The sequence below is a fragment of the Syngnathoides biaculeatus genome, chromosome 7, assembly GCF_019802595.1.
Source record: "Syngnathoides biaculeatus isolate LvHL_M chromosome 7, ASM1980259v1, whole genome shotgun sequence".
In the NCBI taxonomy this organism is placed as follows: Eukaryota; Metazoa; Chordata; class Actinopteri; order Syngnathiformes; family Syngnathidae; genus Syngnathoides; species Syngnathoides biaculeatus.
In genome coordinates this window covers 29,513,483-29,536,521 of record NC_084646.1, presented here as the reverse complement: position 1 = coordinate 29,536,521, position 23,039 = coordinate 29,513,483, and the positions used below count along the sequence as shown (strand labels likewise).

General features: G+C 42.5%; 1 protein-coding gene and 1 non-coding gene across 5 annotated transcripts in view; both read right to left on the bottom strand.

Moving 5' to 3' along the window:
• The window catches only part of LOC133503969 (BMP/retinoic acid-inducible neural-specific protein 3-like), a 108,445-nt gene that overhangs the window by 71,405 nt on the left and 14,001 nt on the right, over positions 1 to 23,039 (bottom strand). The window contains exon 1 of one of the 4 annotated variants that reach the window (XM_061826015.1): positions 18,001 to 18,034. The exons of the other annotated variants lie outside the window; for them this stretch is intronic. The gene's annotated coding sequence lies outside the window, so the exon portion shown is untranslated. Of the gene's footprint in view, positions 1 to 18,000; positions 18,035 to 23,039 lie in introns of those variants that run through there. 4 annotated transcript variants of the gene reach the window in all.
• trnas-gga (transfer RNA serine (anticodon GGA)) lies at positions 10,771 to 10,843 on the bottom strand. Its single transcript has one exon. It is a non-coding gene; the product is annotated as a tRNA-Ser (tRNA).

Below are 23,039 nucleotides of genomic sequence, written 5' to 3'. Positions count from 1 at the left end.
GAAGTTTAGGAGCAGAGTTTAAATTATTGTACCATGGAGAAGATGGGAAGAGAAATGGAATAGGGGTTATTTTAAAGGAAGAGCTGGCTAAGATTGTTTTGGAGGTGAAAAGAGTATCAGATCGCACGATGATGCTGGAACTCAACATTGAGTGTGTTCTGAATAATGTGATTAGCGGCTGTGCCCCACAAGTAGGATGTGATCTAGTGTTGAAAGAGAAATTCTGGAAGGAACTAGATGAAGTAGTTCTCAGCATCCCAGCCAGCGAGAGAGTTGTGATTGGTTCAGATTTCAATGGACATGTTGGTAAACAAAACAGGGGCGATGAAGTGATAGGTCTGTACGGCATCCAGGAACGAAACTTTGAGGGACAGATGGTGGTGGACTTTGCAAAAAGGATGGAGATGGCTGTAGTGAACACTTATTTCCAGAAGAGGGAGGAACATATTGTGACCTACAAGAGCGAAGGTAGAAGCACGCAGGCAGATTACATTTTGTGGAGACGATGTAATCTGAAGGAGATTACTGACTGTAAAGTAGTGGTAGGGGAGAGTTTAGCTTGACAGCATAGGATGGTGGTGTGTAGGATGACTCTGGTGGTGGGTAGGAAGATTAAGAAGACAAAGTTAGAGCAAAGAACCATGTGCTGGAAGCTGAGAAAGAAAGAATGTTGTGTGGCCTTTCGGAAAGAGGTGAGACAGGCTTTCGATGGACAGCAGAAGCTCCCGGAAGACTGGACAACGACAGCCAAGGTAATCAGAGAGACAGGCGGGAGAGTACTTGGTGTGTCTTCTGGTAGGAAAGAGGAGAAGGAGACTTGTGGGTGGAACCCCAAAATACAGGGAGTCATCCAAGGAAAGAGATTAGCGAAGAAGTGGGACACTGAGAGGTCTGAGGAGAGGCGAAAGGAGTACATCGAGATGCGACGTAAGGCAAAGGTGGAGGTGGCAAAGGCATATGAAGACATGTAAACCAGGTTGGACACGAAAGAAGGAGAAAAGGATCTCTATAGGTTGGCCAGAAAGAGGGATAGAGATGGGAAGGATGTGCAGCAGGTAAAGGTGATTAAGGATATAGATGGAAATGTGTTGACTGCAGCCAGTAGTGTGCTAAATAGATGGAAAGAATACTTTGAGAAGTTGATGAATGAAGACAATGAGAGAGAAGGAAGAGTTGAAGAGGCAAGTGTGAAGGACCAGGAAGTGGCAATGATTACTAAGGGGGAAGTCAGAAAGGCACTACAAAGGATGAAAAATGGAAAGGCAGTTGGTCCTGATGACATACCTGTAGGGGTATGGAAGCAATTTGGGGAGATGGCTGTGGAGTTTTTGACCAACTTATTCAACAGTATCCTAGCGGGCAAAAAGATGCCTGAGGAATGGAGGAAAGGTGTTCTAGGTCCCATTTTTAAGAACAAAGGGGATGTTCAGAGCTGTGGGAACTATCGAGGAATAAAGTTGATGAGCCACACAATGAAGTTATGGGAAAGAGTAGTGGAGGCTAGACTCAGGACAGAAGTAAATATCTGAGAGCAACAGTATGGTTTCATGCCTAGAAAGAGTATCACAGATGCATTATTTGCCTTGAGGATGCTAGTGGAAAAGTACAGAGAAGGTCAGAAGGAGCGACATTGTGTCTTTGTGGATCTAGAGAAAGCCTATGACAGAGTACCAAGAGAGGAACTGTGGTACTGCATGCGTAAGTCTGGTGTGGCAGAGAAGTATGTTAAAATAGTACAGGACATGTATGATGGCAGCAGAACAATGGTGAGGTGTGCCTTAGGTGTGACAGAGGAATTTAAGGTGGAGGTGGGACTGCATCAGGGATCAGCTCTGAGCCCCTTCCTGTTTGCAGTGGTCATGGATAGGCTGACAGATGAGGTTAGACTGGAATCCCCTTGGACCATGATGTTCGCAGATGATATTGTGATATGCAGTGAAAGCAGGGAGCATGCAGAGGAACAATTAGAAAGATGGAGACATGCACTGGAAAGGACAGGAATAAAGATTAGCCGAAGTGAAACAGAATATATGTTCGTGAATGACAAAGGTGGAGGGGAAAGAGTGAGGCTACACGGAGAAGAGATAGCGAGGGTGGAGGACTTCAAATATTTAGGGTCAACAATCCAGAGCAATGGTAAGTGTGGTAAGGAAGTGAAGAAACGGGTCCAAGTAGGTTGGAACAGCTGGCGGAAGGTGTCTGGTGTGTTATGTGATAGAAGAGTCTCTGCTACGATGAAGTGCAAAGTTTACAAAACAGTGGTGAGGCCGGCCACGATGTACGGATTAGAGACGGTGGCACTGAAGAAACAATAGGAAGCAGAACTGGAGGTGGCATAAATGAAGATGTTGAGGTTCTCGCTCAGAGTGAGCAGGTTGGATCGGATTAGAAATGAGCTCACTTGAGGGACAGTCAAAGTTGGATGTTTTGGAGACAAGATTCGAGAGAGCAGCCTTCGATGGTTTGGACATGTTCAGAGGCGAGAGAGTGAGTATATTGGTAGAAGTGTGCTGAGGATGGAGCTGCCAGGCAAAAGAGCAAGAGGAATACCAAAGAGAAGGTTTATGGATGTGGTGAGGGAAGACATGAGGGCAGTTGGGGTTAGAGAGGAAGATGCAGGAGATAGGCTCAGATGGGAAAAGATGACATGCTGTGGCGACCCCTAATGGGACAAGCCGAAAGGAAAAGAATAGATAACTTATATATATATATATAATATATATATATATATATCTCAAACTCCAAATCCTTGAAAGGTCACCAGCTTCCCTATAAAAAGTTAAGTGAGTCACAGATCCAGCAACTGAAAACTGCAAAACAAAGCTACCCGTGCTGAAATTAATTTTAGATTACACCGAATATCTTTCAGCCCCCATGGGTGTAGGCCTGCTCCCGATCAATTTCTCACCAAAAACAATGAGACCCTGGGAAATATATGAAACTGAAAACAGCTCATTAATTGCTTTTTTGTGTCTGTCCCTCCCGAACGAGTCACCATTATATATATATATTTTTTTTTTTTTCTTTATCAATAGGGATCTACTCGAAATGGATGTTTGAAAGTGATATGTATCTTCCCATTTGACACTTCTAATTGGTACGAGAGCTGAGTCTGGAACTCAACTATAATTTTACACGAATCACAGTTACACAAGGATATGATGTTTATAAAATGAAGACTGATTTGACATCCCGAGTACATAGAATGACCAATGAAAAACATACAAGTCCACTCCGACAAGACCTTTAACAAGGGTCTCGATGTAATCCTACTTGTCAACGACTTTTTTTCATGGGAGCTGGAACATTGTTTATCAGCAGGAGTCAGCTTCATGGCTGTGATTAGGATTGTGGGGGGAGGGTGTAGTAACCTGTTAGCTGCCCATCAGAGCTCAGGTGTCTCAAATCTATCACAGCATTGAGGGTGCCCTACAGTGCAGCCCTGCACTGAATATAGCAAATAGGGGAAACAACCTGAGGAATGGTGAATGAATGATGTGGTAAAAACACACCAACCAACACAACACACTAGAATTACTCTTGAGCTACCAAGTTATTCAACCTTGGTAAACTTAAGAAAAAACAAAATGTGGTGCTTTGTATTACCTACTGTATCCCTGACCACAGATGGGATACATAAAGTCTACATAGCCCTATTACAATGTCAACTTTTTCTGCAGTCAAAATAGGGACAAAGAAAAAAAATCAAACCTTATTCCAGCACTAATTGTGACTTATAACCTGTACAATTGAATTATGTATTTCAAAATCTTTTAGATAAGTAAAGTAAAAATAAATATGCTACCAAAAGTGTGTACACCAATCTATAAGTGGGTATGTGGCTGTATTCAGATTTAACCATCCATCCATCCATTTTCTTAGCCGCTTATCCTCACAAGGGTCATGGGAGTGCTGGAGCCTATCCCACGTGTCACCAAGTAGGAGGCAGGGTACACCCTAAACTGGTTGGCAGCCAGTCACAGGGCACATAGAGACAAACAGGCGCACTCACCAATATACCTAATGGCAATTTAGAGTGTCAAATTAATGTTGTATGTTTTCGGGATGTGGGAGGAAATCGGAGTGCCCAGAGAAAACCCACGCAGACACAGGGAGAATATGCTAACTCCACACAGGCGGGTCCGGGATTGAATCCAGGACCTCAGAACTGTGAAGCTAACGCTTTCCAGCTGAGCCATCGTGCAGTCTGGATTTAACCAATCACATTCAAATGTTTAACCCTCTGTTTACCAACCAGGGTTATCTGAAATTGTACAACACTGGTCAATCATGGCAAATGCCAAGTCAGTAAACTGGAAAAGTGGCCCTCATGTACCATGTGCAAAAATGCAACATGGTTCAACAGGGGGTTAATGGGATTCAGCACACCTGCGATCATTTAAAGTAACCCTGATTGACCCTGAATAACGTTCGGATGTCGTTGTGGGCATTTTCTGTGATTTTTGTTGTCATATCTTTCACCAGAAGCGACGATCCGCAGCGAGCTTTAACAGGATCAGAGGGATGTCACAGTTCAAATGTAGCTGCCAGGAGAAGAGTACAGAAGCATTTCCAACACATTAAATATACGATGGAACTCAGTCATCAGACAAGTGGAGAAAATATGACACAACACCTGAGAACAAGAACACACCGAAATCGAAACTCCCTCCAAAGCAGATGGAAAGACGAGAAAAAAAAATGGTCAGAGAGCCTGCCAAGAGGTGATCAGCAACACTGATGAATTCCTGGCAACTAGTCGGTATTGTAGTAGATGTGACAACAATCTCCTGTCGTCTTCATATGTCTCAGCTATGTGGTAGGATGGCAAAATGGAAGAATTACGATCCAAAAAAAAAAACATCCAAGGCTGGCTCAATTTAAAAATAAATAAATAAATAAAATAAATAAATCTGGCCGAAATTCTCAAAAGTGGCACAAATACAACACGGCTCATCACCAAACGACCACCATGCACAGGAGAGAAATCTAACAGTGTGTCCTTTGAAAATAAGTAAATAGTAATAATGAAAAAATCAGATAGGCAGTAAACCGGATTTGAGCACTTATTATTTGTCAAATCCGGCTTCTTTCTCATTCTGAGAGAATAAATATTGACACTATGTTCGGACAGATGGGGCAATTTGGATTCCGGGATGCCTCATATTTTTCCAAAAAGTCTTTGCATAAAATGTTATATATACTACTCAGTAAATGTGACACCTCTCCAATGAGTTGGAATTCCATCCATCCATTTTCTACTGCTTTTCTGGGTTGGGTCAAAGGGGAAGTAACTTCAGCAGGGATACCCAAACTTCCCTTTCCCTAGCCACTTCTTCAAGCCCTTCCGGAGGGATCCCGAGGCATTCCCAAGCCAGCCGAGAGACATAGTCTCTCCAGCGTGTCCTGAGTTGTCCCTGGGGTCTCTTTCCAGTGGGACATGCCCAGAACACCTAACCTCAGGGTGAATCTCATCCACGCCTGGGGCCCTGCCACCAAGCAGCTTTTTAACCACCCCAGAGGTAGCCTCAAAGCACCCAGAGTCAGCTTCCTCATGGAAGGGTGTGTTGGTGAAATTGAGGAGGTCTTTGAAGTATTCTCCCCACTGGCTCACAATATCCCGAGTTAAGGCCAGCAGTGCCCCAACCCCACTATACACAGTGTTGTTGGTGCACTGCTCCCCCCTCCTGAGACGCTGGAATTTCCTCTAAACTGTCTTGAAGTTATTCTCCATAGCCTCACCAAACTCCCCCCACGCCCATGTTTTTGCCTCAGCAACCACCGAAGCTGCATTCCACTTGGCCAGTCGGTACCTATCAGCTGCCTCGGGAGTCCCACAGGCCAAAAATGCCCAATAGGACTCATTCTTCAGCTTGACAGCATCCTTCACTGTTGGTGTCCACCAACGTATTTGTGGGTCGCCGTTACAACAGACACTGACCACCTTACAGCCACAGTTCCGGTCAGCAATGGAAGCGCGGATCATAATCTATTCGGACAAAATGTCCCCCAACCCCCCTGGGACGTGAGCAAACTTCTTTCGGAGGTAGGAGTTGAAATTGACCCCTCCGTACAGGGCACTTAACCATGCCTCCTGAAGTGACGTCACGCCACATGCGCTCACGTAAGACAAACAGTAAAAATGGCAAATACAATACAATACATTCTGAATTGAGACAGACTCTATGCTTCCGATTTCATTCAAATCAACGATATATTATAGATTCTAAATACAATACATTCTTAACTGAGAGAGACGCCATGCTTCTGATTTCATTCAATCATTCACACGTAGCAATGTTATGCTAGCGGAGAACGTCTCATTCATTTATACGAGATGTGTATTAAAAATCAAATTTAGGGCATATCTTCGAGCAAACACCGTCTCGTTAAGCTTCTGGCCGCGAGCCACCAAGAAATCAATACAGTGCAGTCCGATCATCGCTAAATATCGCTCAACAAAGAATAAGTGTGTCAATCGTTCACACGTAGCAGTGTTATGCCAGCGGAGAACGTCTCATTCATATATACGAGACATGTATTAAAAATCAAATTTAGGGCATATCTTCGTGCAAACACCATCTGGTTAAGCTTCTGGCCGCGAGCCAGCAAGAAATCAATACGTTTGTGCAGTCTGATCATCGCTAAATATCGCTCAACAAAGAATAAGTGTGTCAATCGTTCACATGCAGCAGTGTTATGCTAGCGAAGAACTTCGAATTCATTTATACGAGACATGTATTGAAAATCAAATATAGGGCATACCTTCGTGCAAACATATGTGTTCCGGTTGATATTAGATGGATTTAGTTGATGATATGGTCTTCCACTAAGTTTGATCCATCGAAGGCCTTTTTCGTACTGGGTCTTCGGTTTTGGAAAGGGTACGAATCGAACTCCACCAAGTAGCCTTTCAGGATACCTGTCGTCACTATTACAAAGTGCGTGACTACACCTCTTAACCATATTTTTTGTTAAATAACCCAAATACGCGATAAAATGCTAACTAAACCTATACTGGACCATTCAATGTTGTCAGAGAAAATGGCGGGAGCAAAAACGGGGTTTGGTCTACGCAGATCTCTGGCCTCTGATTGGTCAGTGACGCGGATTGCGCAATATCCACGGAAGGGTCAATTCCTTCTGACAGGGGAATCTGCCAGCCGTTCACAGATGACCCTCACAATATGTTTGCGCCTGCCATGTTGGACCGGCATCTTCCCCCACTATCAGAGCCAACTCACCACCAGGTGGTGATCAGTTGACAACTCTGCCCCTCTTTTCACCCGAGTGTCCAAGACATGTGGTCTCAATCCGATGACACGACCACAAAGTCGATCATCGAACTGCGACCAAGGGTGTCTTGGTGCCAGGTAGACATGTGGACATCCTTATTCCTGAACATGGTGTTCGTTATTGACAATCCGTGATGAGCACAGACGTCCAGTAACAGAACACCACTTGGGTTCTGATCAGGGGGGCTGTTCTTCCCAATCTCGCCCTTCCAGGTCTTACTGTCATTGTCCATATGGGCATTGAAGTCCCCTAGCAGAATGATGGGGTCCCCAGAGGGGGCGCTTTCCAGCACTCCCTCTCAGGACTCCTAAAAGGGTGGGTACTCTTAATTGCTGTTTGGTGCATAAGCACAAACGACAGTCAGGATCCGTCCCCTTACCTGCAAGCGCACTCACCTTCGAGCCCCACCTCCAGGCCTGGCTCCAGAGGGGGCCCCGGTTAGCCTCGTCCGGGTAAGGGAAACTAAGATCCAATTTTTGTACTCGTCATAGGGGTTTTGGTGTTGTATTTCGTTTGATTTTCACCTTGGACCTCTTTGCCATGAGTTACCCTTCCAAGGGCATGAACTCCTAGACAACTTACAGTGAAGAAAATAAGTATCTGAATAACCTACTATCTTGCAAGTTCTCCTATTGAGAAATCATGGAAGGGTCTGAAATTTTCATCGTAAGTGCAAGTCCACTTTGAGAGAGATAATCTAAAAAGAAAAATCCAGAACTCACAATATATGATTTTTTTGACAATTTATTTGTGTGATAAAGCTGCAAATAAGTATTTGAACACCTGAGAAAACCAATGTTGACATTTGGTCGAGTAGCCTTTGTTTGCAATTACAGAGGTCAAACGTTTCCTGTAGTTGTCCACCAGGTTTGCACACACTGCAGGAGGGATTTTGGCCCACTCCTCTACACAGATCTTTTCGAGATCACACAGGTTTCTGGGCTGTCGCTGACAAACACGGAGTTTCAGATACCTCCAAAGATTTTCTATAGGGTTTAGGTCAGGAAATTGGATAGGCCACACCAGAACCTTGATACGCTTCTTACGGAGCCACTCCTTGGTTTTCCTGGCTGTTTGCTTCGGGTCATTGTCATGTTGAAAGACCCAGCCTCAACCCATCTTCAATGCTCTGACAGAGGGAAAGAGGTTGCTCCCCAAAATCTAACAATACATGGCCACGGTCATCTTCTCCTGATTACAGTGCAGTCATGTCAAGGCACATCTTAAATTTGCCAATGACCATTTGGATGATACAGAAGAGTCATGGGAGAAGGTTTTGTGGTCAGATGAGACCAAAATGGAACTTTTTGGTCTCATTTCCACCAACTATGTTTGGAGGAAGATGAGTGATGACTTCCATCCCAAGAACACCATCCCTACTGTGAAGCATGGGGGTGGTAGCATCATGCTTTGGGGGTGTTTTTCTGCACATGGGACAGGAAGACTGCACTGTATTAAGGAGAGGATGACCACGGCCATGTATTGTGAGATTTTGGGGAAGGACCTCTTTCCCTCATTCACAGCATTGAAGATGGGTTGTGGCTGTGTCTTTCAACAGCACAATAACCCGAAGCACACAGCCAGGAAACCCAAGGAGTGACTCCATAAGAAGCATATCAAGGTTCTGGCGTTGCCTAGCCAGTCTCCAGACCTAAACCCAAGAGAAAATCTTTGGAGGGAGCTGAAACTCTGTGTTTCTCAGCAACAGCCTAGAAACCTGTCTGATCTAGAGAAGATCTGTGTGAAGGAGTGGGCCAAAATCCCTCCTGCAGTGTGCGCAAACCTGGTGAACAACTACAGGAAACGTTTGCCCTCTGTAATTGCAAAAATAGGCAACTGTACCAAATATTAACGTGTGTATTTTTCTTTTTAGATGATTTCTCTCACAGTGGACATGCACCTTCGATGAAAATATCGTAACCCTCCATGATTTCTAAGTGGGAGAAATTGCAATATAGCAAGGTGTTCAAATACTTATTTTCTTCACTATGATCATTGGGACGAACAAAGCCCTCTTCCATGATAAGGTGACAGCTCGAGGAGGGGGAGTTGGAATTGGTTGTGTAATTTTTAAAGAATCTTGCTTTTCTTTTCAAACTACCATTTAATTCCGCTCTAATACATAAAGCAAAATAAAATACATATATACATTAATAACTATAAAGCAAAGTTTAACAGCTATCCCTGATTAATTTCACTGAGTTATTTAAAATCTGGATGGATACAATTGAATCCAGTATGAATGCTCTTTCCTGCTCAAAATTAAATAGTTGAGAATTCACCAAAATAAAACACAAAACAGCAATAAATGCTGGATGGTCCTCTTCTTGTTTTCAAGACAGGTGGGCTAATACATCAGATAAAGTTTTCCAATTGAGTGTACTTACTATGCCTCTATAACGTATGTCCAACATGAACAATGACACTGGCAGTGACTGACTTACAGTAATATTTGCATCGGCTCCAATGTCATTATTCGTTGTGGAAAATGCCTTTGGGAGAAAAAAAAAAAAAACCATCAGGACTTCCATGGGTGTAAAATTATGAGCCCTGATTAATTCAAACTCTTGCAGTCATCAGAAAGTCTGAAAGAATTAATTATTCTTACATTCTCAATGTAAAAATAACAAAAGGTGGACATCATCACATTTATCAAGATCAAATAAAAACACACATAACTGTCGCATTGAAACAGTTAAACACCCAATGAGGTTCTCTCATCATATAAAATCTATCGCACAAATTAATCCCACTCAATTTGCCAAGGGCATGTGTGAGTGAGCACACCTCACAATTCTCCAGTCAATAACAGGACTGAATGCTTGGAAACAGACAAGATGATTCACATCCATGGTCTGAAACAAATGAAACAAGCATGTTTCCCATAGGAGGATACCAGCGCACCCAGAGGGAAACCATGAAAATCCAAGGTTAACAAAAACTTTTCATTTCACTACTTCAAAACAACCTGCTTCTCAGACAGGCTAATGTGTGGTGACCTACAGACTATATTCCCAAAAGGTGTAGTCATTGGAGTATTTCAATGTCACAAAGAAATAAAGCAAATATTTGTAACTTCCAGTGGTATCAATAGACTCTGCTGTCGTTTTATTCCATGATGATTGTGATTTTCAAGAAGAAAATAAGTATTTGAGTGTCTCGATGGAGTTGTGTCAAATAGCTGTTACTCCTGGAAAATATTGTGATAATTAACTTGACTTAAAAGTGTACCAATTTATCCACTTTGTCAGGGTGATCCAAAAATTGCAGTATGAGCAAGCTTCAGATACGAGCCGCTACATGGTGTTTGTGTTTGGCCACAACACTGTGGCTCGCTCACAGTTTGAGTGTGTGTTTCTTTCAGCTTGTCCCTTTCGGGGTCACCACAGCGTGTCATCTCAGATGAACGCACATATGTTTGGCACAATTTTTACGCCGGATGCCCTTCCTGACGCAACCCTTCTCAGGGAGTGGAGGCCCCAGTGATATATGAACCCACAACCCCTGGTTTTCCAAACCAGTGCTCTAACCACTGAGCTATGGGGCCTCCTCCCGCTTACAGTTTGAGTACATTGAATAAATACAAGAAAACTAAGCAATTTTGCATCACAATTGGCAGGTCAAATTTAGCATTTTGTGCAGAAAAAAACACATTCAAAAGCACAGTATCAAATCAATTTTAGTGTTGAGATGGCCATGAAGACAAGCAGGCAGTGACAACTGTGACATAAAATGGTTTGCTCACAGATGTGTGGACATGTAAGTTAAGATATTTGGTAGAGGAGTGGGAACACAGGGGTTACAAAATGTGACGCTGAATTGAAAAGAGTTAACTTATCAAGAAAAAAATGGTGAAAGTGTCATAGTATTTAGAGTGAAATGCCACGCAAACACCAGTTTGATGTCACATGAACCTTTCTCTATGATGCTGCGTCATGAGATTCGAAGGACAAAGTTAACAGTACAAATCAGTGATCTTAACGTTAGTCTACTAACATAACATTAACCATCCAGGCTTTGGAATGTCTTTTTTAATTCTTGAGTATTGTTGAATGTGGAGCTTGTTTTTTTCGTTTTTTGTTTTTTTTAACGTAACAAGGACAGTATAATGCAACCATAGTGGTACATGCAGTGTGCTTTTTACTCACTGCACTTAGTATGTGACAAATGAGCAATCTGAAGGTCTGTAAATAACTAAAATTGTAATCAATAGGTGAAAAACATGCCAAATATGGCCAGAAAAGAAGAGTAAAATGATGCACTCAAACACAGGAGGGTTTTGGTGGAAGGAGATGAAAGAAATATATGTATTTTTTTGAGAATTCTTCATCCATCCATCCATTTTCTTAGCCACTTATCCCCAAGGGTCGCGGGACTGCTGGAGCCTATCCCAGCTGTCAACGGGCAGGAGACAGGGTACACTCTGAACTGGTGACTACCCAATCGCAGGGCACATCGAGACAGAAAATAGTCACAATCACACCAAGGGCAATTTAGTGTGTCCAAATAATGCATGTGGGAGGATGGGAGTAAAACTTGGACTTAGAACTGTGAGGCCAACACTTAACAGCTGCTCCACAGTGCTGCCCGAATTCTTAATTTTAGCTCGAAAAAAATCCAGCATTTCCAAAACTTGTAGCAACACCAAGAATATTCTTATTCCTAGTCAGATGGTCTAGTCTCATAAATGCTCAGCCATAAACCTACAGTGTACATCAAAGTCGCAAAATGTTAAATGCTAGCTGCTTGAGTTGATGCACAGGGGCTCTTTATGGTTAAAAAAAAACATGCTTGTGATATGATGTTCAATCTTTAATAGGTTTGATAGACACAATATAGGCTTTAATTGCTTGTGCTAGGACCAACAATAACAACACAGGTTATACCAACATGTGTACATATACTAACAAGAATCACACGACACCACTTGTCAGTAGTACTCTTCTTCTTCTTCTTTTCCTTTCGGCCACAGCGTATCACCTTTTGCCATCTTAGCCTATCTCCTGCATCTTCCTCTCTAACCCAACTGCCCTCATGTCTTCCCTCACCACATCCATAAACCTTCTCTTTGGTCTTCCTCTTGCTCTTTTGCCTGGCAGCTCCATCCTCAGCACCCTACCACCAATATACTCACTCTCTCGCCTCTGAACATGTCCAAACCATCGAAGTCTGCTCTCTCGAACCTTGTCAGCAAAACATCCAACTTTGGCTGTCCCTCTAATGAGCTCATTTCTAATCCTATCCAACCTGCTCACTCCGAGCGAGAACCTCAACATCTTCATTTCTGCCACCTCCAGTTCTCCTTCCTGTTGTTTCTTCAGTGCCACCGTCTCTAATCCGTACATCATGGCTGGCCTCACCACTGCTTTGTAAACTTTGCCCTTCATCCTAGCAGAGACTCTTCTGTCACATAACACACCAGACACCTTTCGCCAGCTGTTCCAACCTGCTTGGACCCGTTTCTACACATCCTTACCACATTCACCATTGCTCTGGATTGTTGACCCTAAATATTTGAAGTCATCCACCCTCGCTATCTCTTCTCCCTGTAGCCACACTCTTCCCCCTCCACTTTTCTCATTCATGTACATATATTCTGTTTTACTTCGGCTAATCTTCATTCCTCTCCTTTCCAGTGCATGTCTCCATCTTTCTAATTGTTCCTCTAAATGCTCCCTGCTTTCACTGCATATCACAATATCATCTATGAACTTCATGGTCCAAGTTGATTCCAGTCTAACCTCATCTGTCAGCCTATCCATTACCACTGCAAACAGGAAGGGGCTCAGAGCTGATCCCTGATGCAGTCCCACCTCCACCTTAAATTCCTCTGTCACACCTAAGGCACACCTCACCATTGTTCTGCTGCCATCATAAATGTTCTGTACTCTTTTAACATACTTCTGTGCCACACCAGACTTACGCATGCAGTACCACAGTTTCTCTCTTGGTACTCTGTCATGGGCTTTCTCTAGATCCACAAAGACACAATGTAGCTCCTTCTGACCTTCTCTGTACTTTTCCACTAGCATCCTCAAGGCAAATAATGCATCTGTGATACTCTTTCTAGGCATTAAACCGTACTGTTGCTCTCAGATATTTACTTCTGTCCTGAGTCTAGCCTCCACTACTCTTTCCCATAACTTCATTGTGTGGCTCATCAACTTTATTCCTCGATAGTTCCCACAGCTCTGAACATCCCCTTTGTTCTTAAAAATGGGAACTAGAACACCTTTCCTCCATTCCTCAGGCATCTTTTCGCACACTAGTATTCTGTTGATTAAGTTCAAAAACTCCACAGCCATCTCTCCAAATTGCTTCCATACCTCTACAGGTATGTCATCAGGACCAACTGCCTTTCCATTTTTCCTCCTTTGTAGTGCCTTTCTGACTTCCCCCTTAGTAATCATTGCCACTTCCCGGTCCTTCACACTTGTCTCTTCAACTCTTCTTTCTCTCTCATTTTCTTCATTCATCAACTTCTCAAAGTATTCTTTCCATCAATTTAGCACACGACTGGCATCAGTCAACACATTTCCATCTCTATCCTTAATCACCCTTACCTGCTGCACATCCTTCCATTCTCTATCCCTCTGTCTGGCCAACCTGTAGAGATCATTTTCTCCTTCTTTCGTGTCCAACCTGGTGTAAATGTCTTCATATGCCTCTTGTTTAGCCTTTGCCCCCTCTACCTTTGCCCTACGTTGCATCTCGATGTACTCCTTTCGCCTCGCCTCAGTCCTATCAGTATCCCACTTCTTCTTCGCTAATCTCTTTCCTTGGATGACTCCCTGTATTTTGGGGTTCCACCACCAAGTCTCCTTCTCCCCTTTCCTACCAAAAGACACACCTAGTACTCTCCTGCCTGTCTCTCCGATTACCTTGGCTGTCGTTGTCCAGTCTTCCGGGAGCTTCTGCTGTCCATCGAGAGCCTGCCTTACCTCTTTCCGAAAGGCCACACAACATTCTTCCTTTCTCAGCTTCCACCACATGGTTCTCTGCTCTACCTTTGTCTTCTTAAGCTTCCTACCCACCACCAGAGTCATCCTACACACTACCATCCTATGCTGTTGAGCTACACTTCTCCCCTACCACTACTTTAAAGTCAGTAACCTCCTTCAGATTACATCGTCTGCACAAAATATAATCCACCTGCGTGCTTCTACCTCCGCTCTTGTAGGTCACTATATGTTCCTCCCTCTTCTGGAAATAAGTGTTCACTCCAGCCATCTCCATCCTTTTTGCAAAGTCGACCACCATCTGTCCCTCAAAGTTCCTTTCCTGCAAGTTCCTTTCCTGGATGCCGTACTTACCCATCACTTCTTCATCGCCCCTGTCTCCTTTACCAATATGTCCATTACAATCTGCACCAATCACAACTCTCTCGCTGCCTGAGATGCTCAGAACTACTTCATCTACTTCCTTCCAGAATTTCTCTTTCAACTCTAGGTCACATCCTACCTGTGGGGCATAGCCGCTAACCACATTATATATAACACCCTCAATTTCAAATTTTAGTCTCATCACTCGATCTGATACTCTTTTCACCTCCAAGACATTCTTAGCCAGCTCTTCCTTTAAAATAACCCCTACTCCATTTCTTTTCCCATCTACTCCGTGGTAGAATAATATAAATCCTGCTCCTAAACTTCTACCTTTCCACCTGCTCTCTTGGATGCACAGAATATCAACCTTTCTCCTAATTATCATGTCAACCAACTCTTGAGCTTTTCCTGTCATAGTCCCAACATTCAAAGTCCCTACACTCAGTAGTAGGCTCTGTGCATTCCTCTTTTTCTTCTGACGATGGATCCGGTTTCCTCCTCTTTTTTTTGTCAGTAGTACTCCCTTGTTCATTTCCCACATCTGGTTCTGTCATCCCTTTTTCTGTCTTCTAGCTTGTCCTTAACCAGGTGTCGAACTGCATTTTCAACAAACATCAGAATGATCACCATTTTTAAAAATAAGCAGAGGGAGTATTTAAAACTCCCCTGTTGTAGAGCAAAACTGTTCCACAACAAAGGCAAACAAATCCACAGTTCTGTAAAACTATTCAGTGTTGATGCTGCATTGGCTCTCCCTCCTGGGATGCCAGATGGTGGATGAGAATTTCCTCCAAGATGTCTGGAGGTCTTTCTCCATGGCCTTACCAAACTGCTCCCATGGACATGTTTTTGCTTTAACGCCCACCAAAGCTCCATTTCGCTTGGCTAGCCGGTACTCAATAGCTGCCTCATGAGTCCCACAGGTCAAAAATGCTCGATGGGACTCCTGGAAAATGAGCATTGAAGTCCCCAGCAGATTGATAGAATCCCCAGGAGGGGCACTCTCCAGCATTCCCTCTAAGGACCCCAAAATGGGTGGGTACTCTGAACTGTTGCTTGGTGCATAGGCACAAACAACAGTCAGGAAAAGGCAGGGGGGGCTACCGTCTTGTCCATTGTGGTGAACGCCAATGTATAAGCGCTGAGCTGGAGGGCAATAAGTCAGCCAATCGCAGGGCACATGGAGACAAACAGCTGCACTCACAATCACTCCTAAGGACAATTTAGAGTGTCCAATTAATGTTGCATGTTTTCGGGATGTGGGAGGAAACTGGGGTGCCCTGAGAAAACCCACACAGGCATGGAGAGAACATGCAAACTCGACACAGGGAGGGCTGGAGTTGAACCCGGGTCCTCAGAACTGTTAGGCCAACACTTTCCAGCTCCTCCGCCTGGCTGTAACGTACTCCCAAAAATGTTACCTCTGTTGCGTCACCTTTTCTTTTAACTGCATTCAATACATATTTGAGAACAGAGAACATGAATTGTGGAGGTTTTGTGGGGGGAATTCTTTACCATTCTTGCTTGATGTAAAGCTTCAGCTTTTCAACAGTCTCTGTTGAGGTATTTTACGATTCATAATGCACCACACATTGTAGTACCCAGACTCTTACTAAAAAGCCACGTTGTTACACATGCAGAATGTGGTTTGGCATTGTCTTGCTGAAATAAGCAGGGACGTCCATAGAAAGACGTTTGGTTGGCAGCATATGTTTCTCCATGACATCATCATGTCGACAATAACACATGAGTTCTGGCTTTATTAGCATTTTAAATGAGTAAACATCAGCAATTTTAAATTTTATTAATAATTATATTATATATTAATAATTAGAATAAAGAAAAAAAGGTAGCAGTATCATTATTTTTATGTCATTCTTTCAGTGTAAAGAAATTATATTGGGTGATATAAGCTCTTTTGAATATCTATGTTTTTTAGTTAAAGGTAACTCAAAGGTTATTGTTTTAATATTTTCCAGCCCTCTGAAATACAATTGAAAATTTTATGAAGGATTTTTCACAACTGTCCTCAGTTATTTGTACTAACTCCAACTATTTTGTCATAATGGGAGATGTTAACATTCATGTTGAGAATAACATGTGGGCCGGGGGGAATCCAAAGAATTCTTTGCCATACAAGACACATTTGACCTCTTCAACATATTAAGTGTCCAATCCACACTCAAGGTCATATCTTAGCCCTGGTTATCTCTCAGGATGTTGAGACTCTCTCAATTGACATAAAGGATGAAGCTATTTCTGACTATTCTTGTGTATTTTGTGAATTACAGATACTTCCAAAGTTCAGACAACCTCTATGTCTATTAGGAAAATGTACATAAATGACAATACTGCCACTAAATTTATGGAGATTGTGACTGTGCCACAAACTGTGAATGCTAAGACAGTTGATGAACTTTCAGATAAATTCACCTCGAAAATATCAAATGCCATGAATACTGTTGCTCCAGTTAAAACAAAGACCATCTTGAAGCGACCTAGAACACTGTGGAGGACCACAATAATGGTCAAGAGCTCTAAATCAAACCATGAGTTATTTTCACTGACGTCACATTTTTTTTGCTGAATTACACATACGCCACTATGCGCCGCCATTTAACCTCTCTACCTAACACGTACCAGTGTTGTAGACGTCGGAATGCTTTCCGTTACCGTTTGTGTTTTTGTGTTTCACGGGCGTCTCGGGACTCAGACACTTCTTCTGACTTTTTTTCAACAACTCTCGCCAATTCGCTGACGCTTTTTCCAGAGTTGCTAATCAGCGCACTCTTCAAAGCCTCGCAATGAAGCGGCTCTGTGCTTCACCAAGACATGGCTTTGTGGACAAGCTCCCGACGCTGCTATCACGCTGACCGGCTTTAACCTCAATCGTCGTGTCGCCGATCGAAACTAACAAGCTTAATCGATACTCTTTCAGAATGCCAACATTACAGTTAAGATCCTTTTTTTGTTAGCCACTTGAAAGGATTTGAGAATTTTGTGAAATACTGGATTTGTTTATTCTTTTGTCTTTCTGCCAGTCATCAAATTTTAAACAAATAAGAAACATTTCACTTTGTTTGTGGTGAGCTAAAATACAGGTTTTAATTTTTGAAAAAATAGATTAAATGCAGTTTGTCTCAATATTAAAAAAATAATATTCCACCGCCTTTCATTTTCCATCTTAGCATACAGGTAAGTGCTCATATATATTTTTTTATGTATGTATGTAGTATGCTAACACGGAAAACAAAAAAGCGGTGGAATATGCTTTTATATCAACGAGGAATGGTCCACAGTCGTTACAGTGCTCACCACTCACTACAGCAGTTTTCGTTAGTTACAACAGCCCAACTATAAAAAACAAGACTGAACTAACCATTTACGAAGTGTCTTGAGCAGACAAGTGTCCATTCCACTGCTCCTCCTTCGTGATTTCTGTCACATAGAGTAAAAGATCAAGGGTATAATACTGCACCTTTTGTGATTCAGTCCTGAGTCCCATGATGTGTGTATGCCAGTTAGCCTTGTAGTCAGTCTGGGTTTGATGTGCTGTCGGTCGCGTCTTCAATAAATGGAGTTAGAAACTTAATGTCGTCCACCTAGGTTATGTATGAGTAACGGAGCTCAGGGATCGAAAATCTCCGCAGTTCGAGGCAGTACAAGGGGTGATGTCATGTGAAAACAATTCATAGGAAAGCAGAAGGCAAGTGGAGAAAAACTGAACTATTAATTGAGGATGACTGGTACAGACAGTGTCTTTGTAATTTTAACCAAGAGTTCGTAAGGGCTAGACAGCAACACTTTTCTGAAATCCTCAGTAAAATCTTCAAAAATACTTGCACTCTGTTTGCTGTGGTTGACAAGCTCACAACCACCCCCCCTCCAGATTTCATAACAGCTTATAAATGCAATGAGTTTCCACTGTTATTTTCGTGAAAAAATACAATTCATCAGGTCAAATGTCAGCATAAATCAGCAAAATGTTAAAATTATTTTACATCTGAAGCCACCCTGTGAAAATTCTATTACCATGTCAGAAATTGATACATTGACCAAAAAAAATGTAGAGAAAATGGTTCAGCAGCTAAAGCCATCAACAAGCTGCCTTGACTCAATAGAATCTGACTTTTTCAAAACTATTATGATGTCAGTGCTAGCTGATTTGCAGCAAATAATCAATTGCTCACTTCAGTCTGGTGAGTTTTCCAAAGCTCTTAAAGTACAGTATTTCCCACACTATAAGGCACACTGCATTATAAGGCCCACCTTCAATGAATGGCCTATTTTAAAACTTTTTTCATATACAAGGCGCACCGCATTAAAAGGCATTTAGAATAGACGCTCCAGTGGAGGCTGGGGTTACGTTATGACTCCATTAGATGGAGCTGCACTAAAGACTCAATGTTGATCCATATATAAGGCACACTGGATTATAAAAGCGCACCGTCAGCTTTTGAAAAAATTAAAGGCTTTTCGGTGCGCCTTATAGTTCGGAAAATACGGTAGCTGCTGTGGAGCTTCTTCTAAAAAACAGAGCACTGGAGGCTGTGCATGCGTTTTAGAGTACTTCCTCTTTTCAATATTTCTTGCACTGTAATCCGTTCTAATTGTCCTTTTTTTTGTAAGGTGTTTTTGGGGAGTAAGTGGGGGATTTTAATGCTTTTAATGATGTAAAGCACATTGAGTTACCTTTTATGTGAAATGCCCGATCCAATTATACTGTGTATATATATGTATATATTTAAAATACAGAATTAGCTTTTTGTGCACTGTATTGTCTGTGCTTTAATCCTGGATCAGGCTGTGCTAAGGTGGAATTTTAAAATTACACACCATCTTATCCTGCACTTTCTACTTTGGCTTCAGACCAGATCTTTCCCCCACGAAAAAAGAAAATCTGATCCAGTTTAATCACTTTTTCTTCCATTATTCACATACTCCGACAGTCATTGCATCCTAAAACAACAACATTTCTTTTTTTAACTTTCACCAACAATTTGCATTGGATTATTATTATTTTTTGTGCGCCACAGAATATCTGTGAAGTGACTGCACCAGCGGTGCACAATTGTGCATGCGTGTAGTTTAGAAAGAACATTGGCTGACTTTTTTTTTTTTTTGGGGGGGGGCACGCCTGCAATCAAGCAAGACTGCCTCCATCATGATCCCTGCATTGAGCACCCCTGCCATACTGTATCCAAGAAAGCCCAAAACCGTCATGGTACTGCTGGTCCAGCCCTGGCTGTGCGGGTCTCCACACAGCTGTACTGATAAGAAGGCGCACACCTGCGCCTCATCGGCAGTGATTAACCCCTGTATATATAGGACCCAGTGGATGGTCTGGCTTTGCCAGATTGTCACCACCCATGCCTCGTTCCCGCACTCCCGCATTCCTGATCGTGAACCCTGGTGTACTGACCTCCGCCTGTCCTCCGACCGACCCCGGAGGCTTGACGTCTTTGATATTCCTGCTATCTCTGATCGATCTCCCGTGTACCGACCCCTGCTTGCCTGCGGACCTGCTCTTTATGCCCGACGTCTTAGTTACCGCTGCTCTACTTAACTGCCTGCCTGATCCCCGCCCTTGGAACGGATAAACACTTTTCCCAAACTGCCTCTGCGTGTCCGGAGTCCTGCATTTGGGTCCTCCTCCGTACCGATGGGTCGCGACAAAAACAACATTAACTTTTTTTGGTTTTGGTTAAGTACATTCTCACATGAAGAGATTCTGAAAGTTCATCATTTTTATTGAAAGTTATTGTCATGGCAGAGTCATGGCAAATTAATCTAATTGCTCAGATAAATCTAAATGCATTGCTCTTTTAAGACACATTGAGCACCCCTTTCCTTAACACATTGATGTCAGTTTTTGATGCAGGACCACCTGAGCGGTCAAAGGTCACAGGCATTAAATGTTGTTTTTCTGCATTGTAATGCAGTAATTGCTCCTGATTTTCTCCTTTTGACAAAATTATGAACTGTAGACATTACATTGTCTACATTCCTTGAAATTAGACATTGAGGAATGTTGTTCCGTAAACCATTTTCTCCAGCATTTTTTTTTTATAAAGAAGTCAACCTTGCAACATCTTTGCTTGTAAATAACTGAAAAACCCACCTGTTCCCATTAAGTCTGTTCACCTGCAGGATGTTACAAACAAGTGTTTGATGAGGATTCCTCAAATTTGTCAGTCTTTTTTGCCACCTGCCCCAATTTTTTGGGGGTATATATATAATATATAATTATATAATAAATATATATAAATATAAATATATAATAATATAATATATAATAATATAATATGAAGGAGGCCCCGTAGCTCAGTGGTTAGAGCACTGATTTGGTAAACCAGGGGTTGTGGGTTCATATCCCACTGGGGCCTCCACTCCCTGAGAAGGGTTGCGTCCGGAAGGGCATCCGGCGTAAAAATTGTGCCAAACATATATGTGCGTTCATCTGAGATGACACGCTGTGGCAACCCCGAAAGGGACAAGCCGAAAGTAACCTCCATAATAATATAATATAATATATATGTATAATATAATTTTCCAAGTTAATGATTATTTGCAAAAAACAATAAAGTTTATCAGTTTGAACATAAAATACATTGTCTTCGAGTGGCTTTTTCTTTCTGTCTTTCTTTCTTTCTTCTTTTGGCTTGTCCCATGAGGTGTCGCCACAGTGTGTCATCTTTTTACATCCAAGCCTATCTCCTGAATCTTCCTCTCTAACACCCACTGCCCTCTTGTCTTCCCTCACCATACCCATCAACCTTCTCTTTAGTCTTCCTCTTGCTCTTTTGCCTGGGAGCTCCACCCTCAGTAGCCTTCTATACCAATATACTCACTCTCTCGCCTCGAGACATGTCCAAACCATCAAAATCTCCTCTCTCAAACCTTGCCTCCAAAACATCCAACTTTGGCTGTCCTGCTAATGAGCTCATTTCTAATCCTAACCAACGTGCTCACTTCTAGAGAGAACCTGAACATCTTCATTTCTACCACCTCCAGTTCTGCTTCCTGTCTCTACAGTGCCCCCATTTCTAACATGAACATCATGGCTGGCCTCACGACAGTTTTATAAACCTCTGTCACATAACACGCCAGACACCTTTCGGTAGCTGTTCCAACCTGCTTGGACCCGTTTCTTCACTTTCTTACCACACTCTCCATTGCTCTGTATTGTTGACCCCAAGTATTTGAAATCGTCCAACTTAACTATCTCATTTCCCTGGAGCTTCAATCTCCATCTCTCTCATTCACGCACATATATTCTGTTTTACTTTGGCTAATCTTCATTCCTCTACTTTCCTGTGCATGCCTCTATCTTTCAAAATTTTCCTCCACCTGCTCCCTGCTTTCACTGAATATCACAATGTCATCTACGAACATCATGATTCAAGGGGGTCCCAGTCTAACCTCATCTGTCAGCCTATCCATTACCACAGCAAACAAGAAGGGGCTCAGAGCTGATCTCTGATACATTACCACATCCACCTTAGGAGCCCAACCGACATTCCTATAAACATTCTAAAATTGATATTTTAATAAAAAATACAAATAACATTATTCACTTCAATGTCTATCAAAAAAAAAATGTCATCCATGCGCAAAGTTGCAGAAGTCTCACTCGACATCCCAGTAGCAGCCATATTTTCGGCAACATCATCTGCAGATGCCACACTGAGACAGTCCCAATTGAAAACATGTAGTGGGACCTGCTATGGGAGAGGAACAACAGAGATTTTCGGATTTTTCTGACGCCCCTTGGTAAAATAATGCAAACCCTGCTCCTAAACTTCTTCACTTACAACCTTTCCACCTGCTCTCTTGGATGCACAATATGTCAACCTTTCTCCTAATCATCATATCAACCAACTCCTGAGCTTTTCTTGTTATACTCGCGACATTCAAAGTCCTTACACTCAGTTGTAGGCTCTGTGCTTTCCTCTTTTTCTTCTGTCAATGAATCTGCTTTCCTCTTCTTCTTTGTCTTCGACCCACAATAGCTGAATTTCCACTGACGCCCTGCAGGCTAACGTTGGTTTGTTAACCCAGGCAGATCTGGTATGGTATTCTTTAGGTGAAAGCTCATATTTGTTTGGCACAGTTTGACAATGGATGCCCTTCCTGATTCAACCCTCTGCATTTATCCGGACTTGGGACCGGCCTCCAGATTGCACTGGCTTGTGCTCCCATAGGGCTGCATTATTGTCTTGTAGTGTATTCAGTTATATAGAGGGTGAACATGATTCACAGATCATTCTACAGTAATCGCTTGTTTTTTCACATTTAATTGGGACCAGATCTACCCCTGAAAAGTGAACAGCCAAATAGCAGACAACAGTTGATAGACAACAGTTGCACTCACAATCACACCTCGCGGCAATTTAGAGTTTCCAATTAATGCATGTT